The sequence below is a fragment of the Leptodactylus fuscus genome, chromosome 5, assembly GCF_031893055.1.
Source record: "Leptodactylus fuscus isolate aLepFus1 chromosome 5, aLepFus1.hap2, whole genome shotgun sequence".
In the NCBI taxonomy this organism is placed as follows: domain Eukaryota; kingdom Metazoa; phylum Chordata; class Amphibia; order Anura; family Leptodactylidae; genus Leptodactylus; species Leptodactylus fuscus.
In genome coordinates this window covers 209,766,940-209,779,593 of record NC_134269.1, presented here as the reverse complement: position 1 = coordinate 209,779,593, position 12,654 = coordinate 209,766,940, and the positions used below count along the sequence as shown (strand labels likewise).

The following is a 12,654-nucleotide window of genomic DNA, read 5'->3' as shown; positions in this document are numbered from 1 at the left end:
AGCCAGACCTCTTAGCAAAATCTTAATACCTACAGCCTGCATAATTGTCGCCCAAATGGGTCCACATCCAGACATCTAATCTGTCACGAGGGGTCTACAACATCACGATGGGCCAATTACCTTGTCCAATCTGACAGCTATGTATATCCACTCCATCACCGTTATATTTTCACCATAGCTCGATGTCCCTACCATTCACTTCGGACAGTTTTTGTGGGAACTGAATGGAGTTGCCTTCTCATTCACAGTTTCTTCCCAAGGGGAGGGGGGGCATTTATTTTTGATAGGACAGATCATTCTCCGATCATCCTGCCCAGTGATTATTACTACAATTGGTCATCTTTGCTTAGTTATGCCCCCAGCCTCACTTTCCCAGGGTGCATAAAAAAAGCCATCGTCGTTTCACACGTCGCCGACGTAGCGCGCCCGCAAGTTTTGCATCTGAATCTGCTGTAATTTAAAAGACTTCTACTGTGTATAGGTGACAGGTGCACTTTAAGAAAGCTGGCGCCTCCAATCGTAATAATGAGAAAAAGAAATTGACAAAGAAAGTTAAATGGCTCCCATAGCAGGACGGGCAGCTGCAAAGTATATTACCCTATATTTCAATTCATTTGCTAAAGAGGAGGCAATCACAGGCAGCAAAGGGGTTAAACCCCCCAAATCTAAATTGAGCTGTGTGCTGGCGTGAAGCATGGGAAGCCTTTTATAATTTCTCAGCCATCGCTAACAAAGCCTCTTGTTTCCCATAAGGTGCGATGAATGTCTCACATAATACCAAACCTCCCCCCACTAATTAGAATTGCAAGCACTTTGCAAACACATTGTTTACACCCATTAAAAATACAAATGTACACCGGGGGCCGAGATAATCTTAAATCAATCCAATCCTCTTTAAATACTCAGCTTTTCAGTCCCCGAAACGCGTCATATGGCTTTTTCATAATAGAAACATTTATTTATTTATTTATTTTATCCCCCATCGAAATAAAATTTAAAAAAATAAAATAAAATTGATCACAAATATCTGGAAGCGAAAAACTCGTCGGAATCAACGTGGAACGGCCTCCGTTGAGTTTGCAACATCGAGAGGGCGCAATGATGGTCTCAAGGAATTTAGGCCCGAATTATGGTGGGGTGTGTCTTTTAATATGGCGGCAAAAAATATCAAATATTATTAATATAAATAATAGTAAAATAATAATAAAAATAATATTTATAATAAATTGTATGAATAAAAATAAAATATGATTATTAGTATAAATAATAGTAATATATAATAATAAAAATAATATTTATAATAAATTGTATGAATACAAATAAATTATAAATAATTATTAATATAAATAATTTGAATATATCTATAATCCAAATAATATTAATAATAAATGGTATTAATATAGATAATAATATGAATATTAAGTATATATTTAAATACATAATAATAATAATAATAATAATAATAATAATAATATAGTAGTAATATTTAAATAATAGAGAAATTAAAAAATAAGAAAATGGATATTAATAATAAATTACTATAAATAACATTTATTTATTTATAATATTAAAAAAATATTTATAATAAATTAATCTTAAGAATTAAGTAAATGCAGCCCCCATATAGTCCTGCAGAGCGGCGCTACCAGCCACCAGGTTAGCTAGGTTGTCTTGGCACACCATCACACCACCCCATCCCCATTCTTAGGATCTAGGAGGGGTCTCAGAAGGCAGACCACCACCAATCAGTGAAACTGGTAACCAGTAGGTACATTACTACTATGGACGTTATTAGCTCCTTTACTGCAAACACACACACTTCATATTATGGCAGCCATGGGTGTAACCCAGCTGGTGGGGACCCTGTTTTGCATTTGGGGCCCAGGAAATTGACATCCCCACATGGACATCCATAGGAAAAGGCTGATAGGTGCATAAAGATATGTCATAAATATCAGTTTAGGAATACCCCTTTAAATGTGTTATGTCTAGGGTTGAGCGATCGGGATTGGAAATGATCGGATCCCGATCGGCGATTGAGCAAATTTTACGATCCTGATTGAGATCGGTTGGAAAATGATCGTAAATCGGATTTTGAAATCTCAAGATCGGCTCAACTCTACTGTATATATAATATACAATTAGGGTTGAGTGATCAGGATCGGGAAAGATCAGATCCCAATCGGTGATCGAGCAAATTTCATGGGGATGGGCTGGGAAATGATCAGAAATCAGATTTTAAAATCGATCCTGAAATCTCAAGATCGGCTCAACTCTAGTCATGTCCCCTTTAACCCCTATACCTATGGGCCTTCTTCCTCTAGTTCAGCCATCGTATTCGTGAACCAGGCAGCTCTGGATGTATAGTGTCTTATGTTCGTATAGGAAATGTCAGAATTATCAAAGAATAAGGGCCAACATTTACTCTTGTCCATGGGCTGTGTTTGATATTGCAATTCAGCCCTATTCCAGTGAATGCAATACCAGACACAGTTTTGGAACAAGGGTGGCGCTGTTTCGGAATAACAGCACATATATAAAAATCATACTGTCTTATGGGTTCAGTGATCTTTACAACGATGGCTCGCACCCAATTCTTGGAGTTTTTGGCAAACGTTGCTCATTTTGGCCGTCACTTAGTGTAACCCCTCATTACTATACAGTATGGCTGCCATGCAGGTAGCTAAACCAATCCCCAAATGTATCACTCGGCTGAGAAACGGTGACCTCATAAGGTACGAAGTGACTTTCCTATTTACCCTGGCACAGCCCACAAGTCGCCTGCCCCCGCCGTGTTTAGGCCTCGGATCCGCTTTAATTTATTTACTTAATGAAACCATTGTAAATCCCTGTAATAAATTATTATTGTCCTCGGTGGCGGTGACTGAACTTAACTAGCTTTTTGCCGAAAATACAGTACACATGTATTCTGTGATTCCAGATGGGGTGCAGGGGTGTATACGTGTATATTTATATAGAGCCTTTCCGCCAGCCGTCGTAAGGAAAGCAGAGTGTTAAAGGCACCATAAAACACTCCTTTCAGCATGGTATAAGGTTTTGTTTTAATAGTAATTTTCTACCGGATGTGCATTAATACAACAGCAAAAGCACCAAAGACGTGTGACGGCTTAAGAAAAAGTTTTAAATCAATTTTCAATTTCCGACGCTCTTGTGCCAAACATTTACTCTTGTCATAAAAATTTACCCCGCGCAGTAATCCCACCCCTCAGGACTCCATCTCTTGGATTAATCAGTCTTTTCCTGTTCCTATATAGTATTCATTTACCTCGCCGTCTGTATGAAGTTATACATAAGTCTGAGGCCGTGAACAGGCAGTCAGTAAACATGGCGTCAGTAAAGGGGCTCCCGGTATTTACATGGCGGCCCCACAGCTTCAACAAGTATCTCCCAACATGAGGGCAAAACAAATATTTACTTCCTACTTCCCAAACCTTGTGGGAAAATAGATTGATATGACCCTCCTTCTTTGCTAATCTTGTAATGCCTGTGGAGAGGTGGAGCTTATGGTTTACTCCGCCCATGAGGAACAGTCATGTAGAAATCCTCAGCAGGGTTTCCTTTATCCTTGTGTGAAGGGTATAAATTTCATGTCAGTGTCAGACCATACATCTGCTATGGAGCCCTTGCAGAGGGGGATCTACTTTTAGTTGGTTCAACCCAGGGGCGTAACTAAAGGTTGACAAGCCTTGGTTCCAAAGCTCAGCATTGACTTCCTGCACCACTTCTCCTTACAACCATCAGTGTCATCCCGTCTGAATATTTTAGCAGCATTTACATTTCCCCTTTCCTTCCCCATCTAGGCCACGACCACCATGAAGACTTGATCGCAACATGTCTGTGCACACAAACTTCCCATCCCCAGTCTGTGTCTTTCACATAGTAATTATTCTCCCTTTTGGGACTTCTCTACAAAATCCCTCCGTGACTATACGCTGCTGACCACCTACTATTTTTTACCATTAAAGATTTCATTTTCCCCTTTCTGACCGTGGAAGGCTGTGCATCATGAATCTTTTCCAGGGCACCAGAGGACAGGGGGAATAAATGTATGATACACAGCTTCCCTGCTAACAAAGGAGATTAGAAATAAGATGAAAGAAGTTTAACCAGACCTAATGTGTTAAGGGTGACCTGTAGACCCCCATCTCCCCCGAGCTTCTGGGCCCGATCACAACTGTGATCCTTATAGTTACACCAGTGGTCCCACCCTTCTTTACTATTGAGTAGAGGACTCCCCTCCCAAGAGGAACTTCATTGTTTCTAGAGATGAGCGAGTACTATTCGAAACTCCAGTTTCGAATAGCACGCACCCATAGTAATGAATCCATGTAGCCACTTCCATTCATTCCTATGGGGGCGTGCTATTCAAAACGCCTGTTTCGAATAGTACTCACTCATCTCTATTAAAAACAATAGGGTAGGAAATTGAGCAAAGGACCATGGATCACAGAACTCGGTACTGAGCCCCTTGTCAGCTGGACAAGCTCCCTCCATGGTATGCATGCTAAGGATAGGGTCATGGAATACCGTCAGTGGGATACAACAAAGATTTTTAACAAAAAGTTTGTTTTTTTCAGGGTATTGGAGTATACAGGATTGAATTATATAGGGCCAAAAGGAGCAAATGTCCTAGGGCTACCACCACTGAGACCGCTCCACTACCCTCCTCGGAATATGGGCACTATGTATGAAAACTGTATCTAACCGAGATCAAAAATGCATCTAAGAGATGTTTTGGATGGGGTGTCAGAATTTTTTGCAGTGATGCCACCGACAGGTCATGACTATTAACCAATCTTCTACATGACATGTCTTTTGCAGTGTAAACGGGTTTGATAAAACAATTTTTATTCCCTCAGCCGCCTCCGCTATCACTGCACAAAACCTTTGAAGTAAAAGGAATCCTACCGAAAAATCAGTCTGTTCTTCATGGAATTAATTTATCTCCCTGTGCCTTGAAGCCAGGAAACCCAAGCACTTTTGACAATGTTTTTCACTCTGCTATTTTCATCATAACCTTGCTCTTAGGTTTCACACTGTGCTCACACAAAGACGGAAATTTTTGGGCTGACAACCTGAAGACCGGGAGCTCGCCAAGGAATCACAGAGACATTAGACATGGAAGGCGGGGGGTGGGTCATTTAGAAGATTTATTGTGTGTCTTGCTATTTGGAAACGGTATCTGCAGTCAGTGTTCGATGAGAGATATGTGGGACACATTAAGTGAGAGAATATCCAACATAAAGTGAGAGAATATCCAGCTACTAGTCATAATAAAATCAGCTGCAGTGTTATTTCCAATCACCATCAAAGACCCACCCCCGCTGAAAGAGATTTAAGCATGGGTGTAAAATAGGACTTTTTTAAAAAAAAAAAAAATAATCTGTGGGATGACAACTCCTATGAATGGTGTCGTTAACCATATTAGTGTCCGGTTATCTATTACTACAAAGGGGCTTAATTATTTAGGGGGATTGTTATACGGTGTCCTGTTGGGTTACAATCTCCCTTTCTCAAAGACCCACCCCCGATTAAATAGATTTAAGCATTGGCTTAAATTAGGAATTTGTAAGCCATGAACTCTGATGCCTTATAGGACCCTGGAAGGATAGTCTCTGTAGAAGTTACACTATAGACCATATTAGTGGTCATACATTACCATGCCTGAGGTGTGGCGCAAAACTACAAACTGAAAAGTACTTCTTCCCTGCTACATATTTTCTTCATGCTCTTATTAAAGGGGATTGTCCTCTTTAATAAGAGATAGGCTGCCATCCGCTAATCGTTTTCTCATCAGTGGCCACTACAGGGGAAATGTGGTATTACATTACATTCAGTCCATAAAAGCCAAGGTCACTCCATGTTAGCAGCTCTGTTGTGGCTCATAGATAGAACTTACAAACTTGGATCTTCCCGGTGTTGGACTGAGGTTTTTTTGGGTCCAACAGATACAATGTTTCTGGGGTCTACCCTCTAACAATTCCTACTAAACCCTTAATAATTTGGTGTCTTCTACTGGACCATTATTGAGCTACAGCCTTGGCCCACATAGGATCCTCTAGTACTCTGGAGGGCCAGTCCAACATCCATTTATTCGAATAAGGTATATGGATAGCAATTCTCCTAACCATGCCTATACTGCTGCATCTACGTGTATAGTCTCATTGCCCTTGGGTGGAGTGAGTCTTTGAAGTAGGCATGATATTTCCTTCCTGACTTGAGATATTACCTTTAATACCCATTTTATCATATCAGTTATATACTGATCCAGATATGGTAGAATGATCAGACCCTTAAGGAGAAATATGCCCAGAAATTGAGACGTAGTCATCTACCACGTCTGTAGACTCTGCTTTCATCATAGATTTGCAGGCTGTCAGGCCTTTTAATAAGACATAATAGGAGGGCTGTGTGTCAGTCCCAGGAGTGTACAAAATATGCAGCCTTAGCCTGTGTAAAAAGCAGCAAACCGCCAAGAGGAAGGAGGAACTTAGAACAGGGTCGCTCCTCACCAAATGTTTCATCTTTAATGTATTCCCTCCGTCTTTTCTGTTCAGAAATGATGGAGGTGGAAATGGGATTAAAACTGAATAAACAGCTACTCACAGTAAGTATTTATTTGTGAAACATTCCGGAGCGGTCCACCTCGAAAAGAAATAAGATGAACGCGGCTGCCTGCCATCTTAACATATCCACCGGCTGCAGACATGGAGATGGGTCATGCAAAATACTTTAAGGGCCGCTAAATCAAAAACCCTATAATAAGTAAACATTATCCCAAACATGTGTATTGACAAGATTTTGGTGGTCCTTTGCAATGGCTGATGACAGAAAACAATGCACGATTTGGAGTATGGCACATAATGTATTGGAAGGTGCGCTTGTTATATTTTTATATTTAGGCCACCTTTGCCTGCTTGAAGGGTCTTTATAAATATTCAGAAACCTCCTCGGTTACCAAATAATTTTTCTAGAGTAATACAAGAAATACAAGAAAGGAAAGGAGGGGGATGCAGCTGCAGCAGTGTTACTATGCTGCGAGTGGAGTTGGATCATGCTGTATGCTGATCAATACTGTAGGAACAGAGGAGCATGATGCTGCAGTCTCTCTGTCTGGTTTATATAAAAGAAGATGGTGTGAAAGGGGAGAATGATCATGCTGCAGTTTCTCTGCCTGAGTCTGAGTATAAGAAAATGCTTTCAGACGACAGGTAGATCATGCTGCAGTCCATCTGCCTTGGTCTGTGTAAAAGAAAATGCTGTGAGAGGGAAGGAGGTTGATGCTGCAGTCCATTTGCCTCGGTCTGTGTAAAAGAAATACAGTGATAAAGTAGGGGGATCATTCTACAATTTCTCTCCCTCAGTCTGCATTGGGGGGGGGGGGCTGATTTTGCTGCAGTCTCTCTGCCTTGGTCTGTGTAAAACTATGTGCTGTGAGAGGGGAGGAAGTTCATGCTACAGTCTCTCTGCCTTGGTCTGTGTAAAACTATGTGCTGTGAGAGGGGAGGAGGTTCATGCTACAGTCTCTCTGCCTTGGTCTGTGTAAAACTATGTGCTGTGAGAGGGGAGGAGGTTCAAGCTACAGTCTCTCTGCCTTGGTCTGTGTAAAACTATGTGCTGTGAGAGGGGAGGAGGTTCATGCTACAGTCTCTCTGCCTTGGTCTGTGTAAAACTATGTGCTGTGAGAGGGGAGGAGGTTCATGCTACAGTCTCTCTGCCTTGGTCTGTGTAAAACTATGTGCTGTGAGAGGGGAGGAGGTTCATGCTACAGTCTCTCTGCCTTGGTCTGTGTAAAACTATGTGCTGTGAGAGGGGAGGAGGTTCATGCTACAGTCTCTCTGCCTTGGTCTGTGTAAAACTATGTGCTGTGAGAGGGGAGGAGGTTCATGCTACAGTCTCTCTGTCTTGTTCTGTGTTAAATAACATGCTACGAGAGGGGAGAGACAGAAAACAGCACACCAAGAAGACTGTCCTGCATATTCCATAAACAATTGATCCGAGCCAATCCTGCTATTTGGTCCTCTGTAGTCATCACAAAGATGGCCATATGTGGGCTTTCCATTATAGTCTATAGCGAGCACAATCACATTCCCTCAGGCAACCAGTTTTCTGGATCATGGGGCTCAATAGATGGACCCCCAGTGGTCAAACATATATAGTATGTAAAATGTATTTGCCATAAATAAATCCCCATAAGTTATCTTTAAAACTGAGAATTGTTATATTGAACGGACACCAAATAAAAAAATCACATTTTTTTTGACAGTGGTCCCATATACCTCATGCAAAGAACAAACATTAAAAAAACATATTCCCATCGGTTCGTTTCATTGATGAAGATCCATCCTACCGTATTTCCATAAACTACCGCACAGTCATCTACCACATTAGATATGTAAAATCAGGAATGAGACAACTCATGAAAAATTCATCACAAAAAGCATCAAAAACATACAAAAAGCACAACAAACGTCATGTAAATGTAAAAACCTCAAACTGAAATGCATCTACGCAGCCTACATGAACCCCCACAGAGCTATGAGCTGAAATCATTATTGTTAAAGGGGCAGTAACCTGTTTTTCATTACTTAAAGGGGTCTAGAATAAAGGACAACGCTTTACCCACCTTTCAACAGACCATAAACACTACAGTGTGCTGTAAAGCGCCTTTGATTTATGGCAGATGGTCGGTGACAGGATGGTGATAACATCAATAGTCTTGAAGGGAAATATGTTACCATTTTATGCCTGTGGCTTCTATGTAGACCTATGTGTCTCCATGGTTACAGACTACGGTCCTAACTGTAGTCTGATCCTGTGTTCACACCTCTATACTGAATATACAGGAATAGGGAATAGAAGGTAGAGAGTATGACTGCAGGACTAGACCACAAAGGGCTTGTTCTTTCCATGGAGACACATAGGTCTGCATAGGAGATGTATACACAAAACGGTGGGAGATTTCTAATCGAAACTGGAAAGTTACACCCACTGAAGTGCGGTACAACTCCTTCCGTAAACTGCAGATGGCCTGAGATATTGATAAGAACATAGTCTTGAAGAAAAACATCCTTTTGTGTCTCTAGCTTCTATGTAGACCTATGTGTCTCCATTGTGACAGACTACCATCCTGTGTGTAGTCTGATTCTGTAGCGATGTTCCCTACTGAATACATGTTAGCAAGAAGTAGGGAATGTAAAGAAGGGAATATGACTGCAGGACTAGGCTACACGTGGGTTTCTATTTTCTATGGAAACATAAGTCTGCATCGGAGCTGTATACACAAAACGGCAGGGTTTATTTTTTGTCGATTCAAATTATATGGAAAATTTCTTCATTTGGGTGTATTGAAGCAATAGTAAGACTGGTTGAGAAGGTGGACAGGGCCTCTGAGTGTAAAATATATGCATATAATGGAAAACATGGTCCCAGATTGTCTACTATGTGCCACATATGGTATTCTTTGATTATCATATGGTTTTTATTTACATCTTTCAAGTCCTAATAGGAAAAGTCTCCATTAGAATCATCTGTCACCGGCACTCAATATAATGATCAGAGTATAAGAGGTTTTAATAGGTGCAAAATCTATAGACGGGACACAATCACATTGTGAGATGAAGCACCTGGACAGAGTACATCCAGATCCTGGAAGAGCGACTCCATGTGCTAAGAGAGCAGACGTCCATCGATACGGCATCTGCTCATCCACAAAACGTCTTAATATGATCCTTCCTTCAAGTACAGAATGTTCTTCTAACCATCTGATAATCCAGAATATTTGCAATGTGGTTGGCTCTTCGTGTATTTTGCAATGTCTTTCCAATAATCCAGAATATTTGAGATTTCCACACCTTCCGGGTCTCAGAGGTGCCAGATTAAAGGACTTTTATGTTACTATCTCCCTGAAACTTAAGTTTCTTCTGGATATCTCATGTAAGAGTATCAGATTTCCATCAACATTTTAGAGGTAGTCTCACAATACACAGACTTAGGACATGACCCTCGAAGAGCAAGTGCACCCAAAAGATGAAATCTACATAGACAAGTAGATTAGTAAAGCGCCCCCCACCTTGTGATTGCAAAACTACAACTCCCAGCGCGCTATGACAGCTGCAGGTTGATTTAGTGTTTAGTCGCTGACTAAGTATGTGCCTGCTCTTGGTCTTGCAGTACTAATGCTATGATCACGTAGCCCGGCTTTGATCGCCCAGTGCACACATGTCATTATGTTCTCAGCCACCTACTTCACCCCATACACACAGAGAACAAGTCCCCTTTGTGAGGAGCGGCGGCTCAGATGACCACGTCTGTCACTCACATGTCTGTGATGTTATGTCCAATGACACAAATGTTCTGTAAATACCTGCACATTCTGCCGCGGCCTCGTGCGTCTGACATCTCTTCACCGCTGGAATCTGCCGAAAGAAGACAAGCAAGATTATATTTAGAGCCCAGAAAGATTAGAAAGACAAAGGCGTTGCATATTTCCACAGGTCTTTGTAACCCAAGCATGCTAGTAAGTGCACCTGTCACTAGGCCGGCTATGTTCCCAGGTGCGCTCATAGGTTTTCAAGTCTATGGGGTGATTTACAAAGTCTCATGTTATTGGTAGCGTCCTCTACTGCCCCCAAACGTTCCTTATGTCATAAGTCGTAACCAGTTTGTACTCATCTACAGATTGAGCTATTCTAGTTTAGACGGGAACGCGGTATGACACACAAAAGTATTGTCATGTATTAAAGGGGGGTGGTCTTGCCAAAATAGGGGTTGGTCATAAATGGGGGTTGTACAAATTTTTAAATAATGGGTTATGACATAAAAACCAAAAAAGTTCTACTTGCACCACAATTTCTCACCCGTCCTGCTGGTCTCTATTTTCTGGTCCTTCTTGACAAACAGGAAGTGAGTGTTTAGCCAATGACTGCCTGAGGTGGGTTAGACAGGAAGTGAGCAATCACTTCCTGTGTCTGAAGAAGGACCAGGAAGTAGAACCAGAAGGAATAGCGGATCGGAAGGTTGAATATCATTTTTTTTTAGCAGCAGCAGATGACCCATTTGAATATGGTGTATCTGTATGATACCCTATGAATGTGAGACTAAAGGACAAATACCCACCCACCTAAGAGCCAACAATCAACCCTCAAACAGAAACCGGGAGAAAGCTGATGAATGAATAAGAAGAGTCATCTTGTTTTCCCCTCACATGAACCAGGTTTTGTTCAATCTGTAGTATGCCCAGATAGTCAATGAGAGTTGTAATTTAGCTAACGATAGAGAGATACATGTTTCAGAGCACTGTCAATGAAATAATCCCAAAAATGCACTGAAAAATCTAAAAAGAGATCCAATCCCTTCTAAGAATGTAGGTTTGAATGATCTGGCCTAATTTTTTTTTTTTTTCTTAAAGGCACAAAATATTTGTTGACAGCTCAAAAACTGGGCAGAGAACACATGACGCCAGACACAGCTGGGATCTCACAAATGGCCCCCATACAATATGGCAGTCGTAGCCCAAGAGACCCATTTGATCCCAAACCTACTGAAAAATCTGTTCAGAAAGTGCGACATCCAAGGCACGGTCCACGCCGTGGTATTACATGTACTCTACAGATCGTATCACACCCACAAATCAAGTCCCGACCAAGGATCTAATGTCCCAGATGTACAGGGTCATAGCTCTCTAAGATGCCACTAGCATGTAATGAGATGCTTGACCCGGAATGGGATATGTAATATGGTCTATATAATACGGACATATTTTGCCAAGTGAATATAGACTAATAAGTATGGCCGCAATTACGAAGTAGTTGGCCCTGGAGAAAACTTCCTGAGGAAATTATACTATGCATTTCTGTTTCAGGAACTCTTGCCTTGCAATTTTTCTAATCTTTTCTGGATCTCTCTGAGGAGAATCAATACCACCCACATAAGGTTCAGTCTCCTTATTTTGACCATGATAAGTCAGACACTAGCAAAAATATGTCTGGGTAAACCCATGTACAATATGGTAGACATAGCCCAAGAGATACGAATTAGACCTTGGATCCACACAAGTACTGAAAACAGATTGGAGGTTGACTTACAGGATAGTCATCTATAAACCACACTGGAGAAACCTATTGGAGGAGAACTATTTTGCATATTTTTCCCATTGCCTTAAGGTCTCCCTACCCTTTTGTGGATCGCCTCAAACAGGATCAGTATAGTAGTAAGAAAGTTGACCATATATAGATAGATTACTCAGTTACCCGCAAAAATCAGTGTTTAGAAACCCATGTACAATATGGCCATCATGTTCAAGAAACCAATTACAGAGAGACTACACAAAAGGGGGGTCAAAGATCAACTTACTTAGACAAAATAGACCTCAAATACATACAAATGCTGCCCAAAAAAGGTGTGAGAGGTTGACTGATAGGGTAGACACTGGAGAAATCCAATGTAAGAGAGTTATTTTTTCTATATTTTTCACAGGAACCTTTTTCTTAAAGTCTTCCAACCCTTTTCTGGATCTCTCCAAGGAGAATACGTACCCTACAGAAAAAGTTGGCCTTTTCATTTTGACCACTCATAGGTAGAAAATATCACTCTGACATTAGCAAAATATTTGTGTGGGTGAACCTATGTACA

At 41.0% G+C, this 12,654-nt stretch overlaps 1 long non-coding RNA gene across 1 annotated transcript in view; it reads right to left on the bottom strand.

The window, feature by feature from the left end:
• Positions 1 to 12,654, bottom strand: part of LOC142204003 (uncharacterized) — a 72,456-nt gene that overhangs the window by 34,874 nt on the left and 24,928 nt on the right. The window contains exon 4 of the long non-coding RNA XR_012716133.1: positions 10,388 to 10,439. This is a non-coding gene — a long non-coding RNA (uncharacterized LOC142204003). The remainder of the gene's footprint in view (positions 1 to 10,387; positions 10,440 to 12,654) is intronic.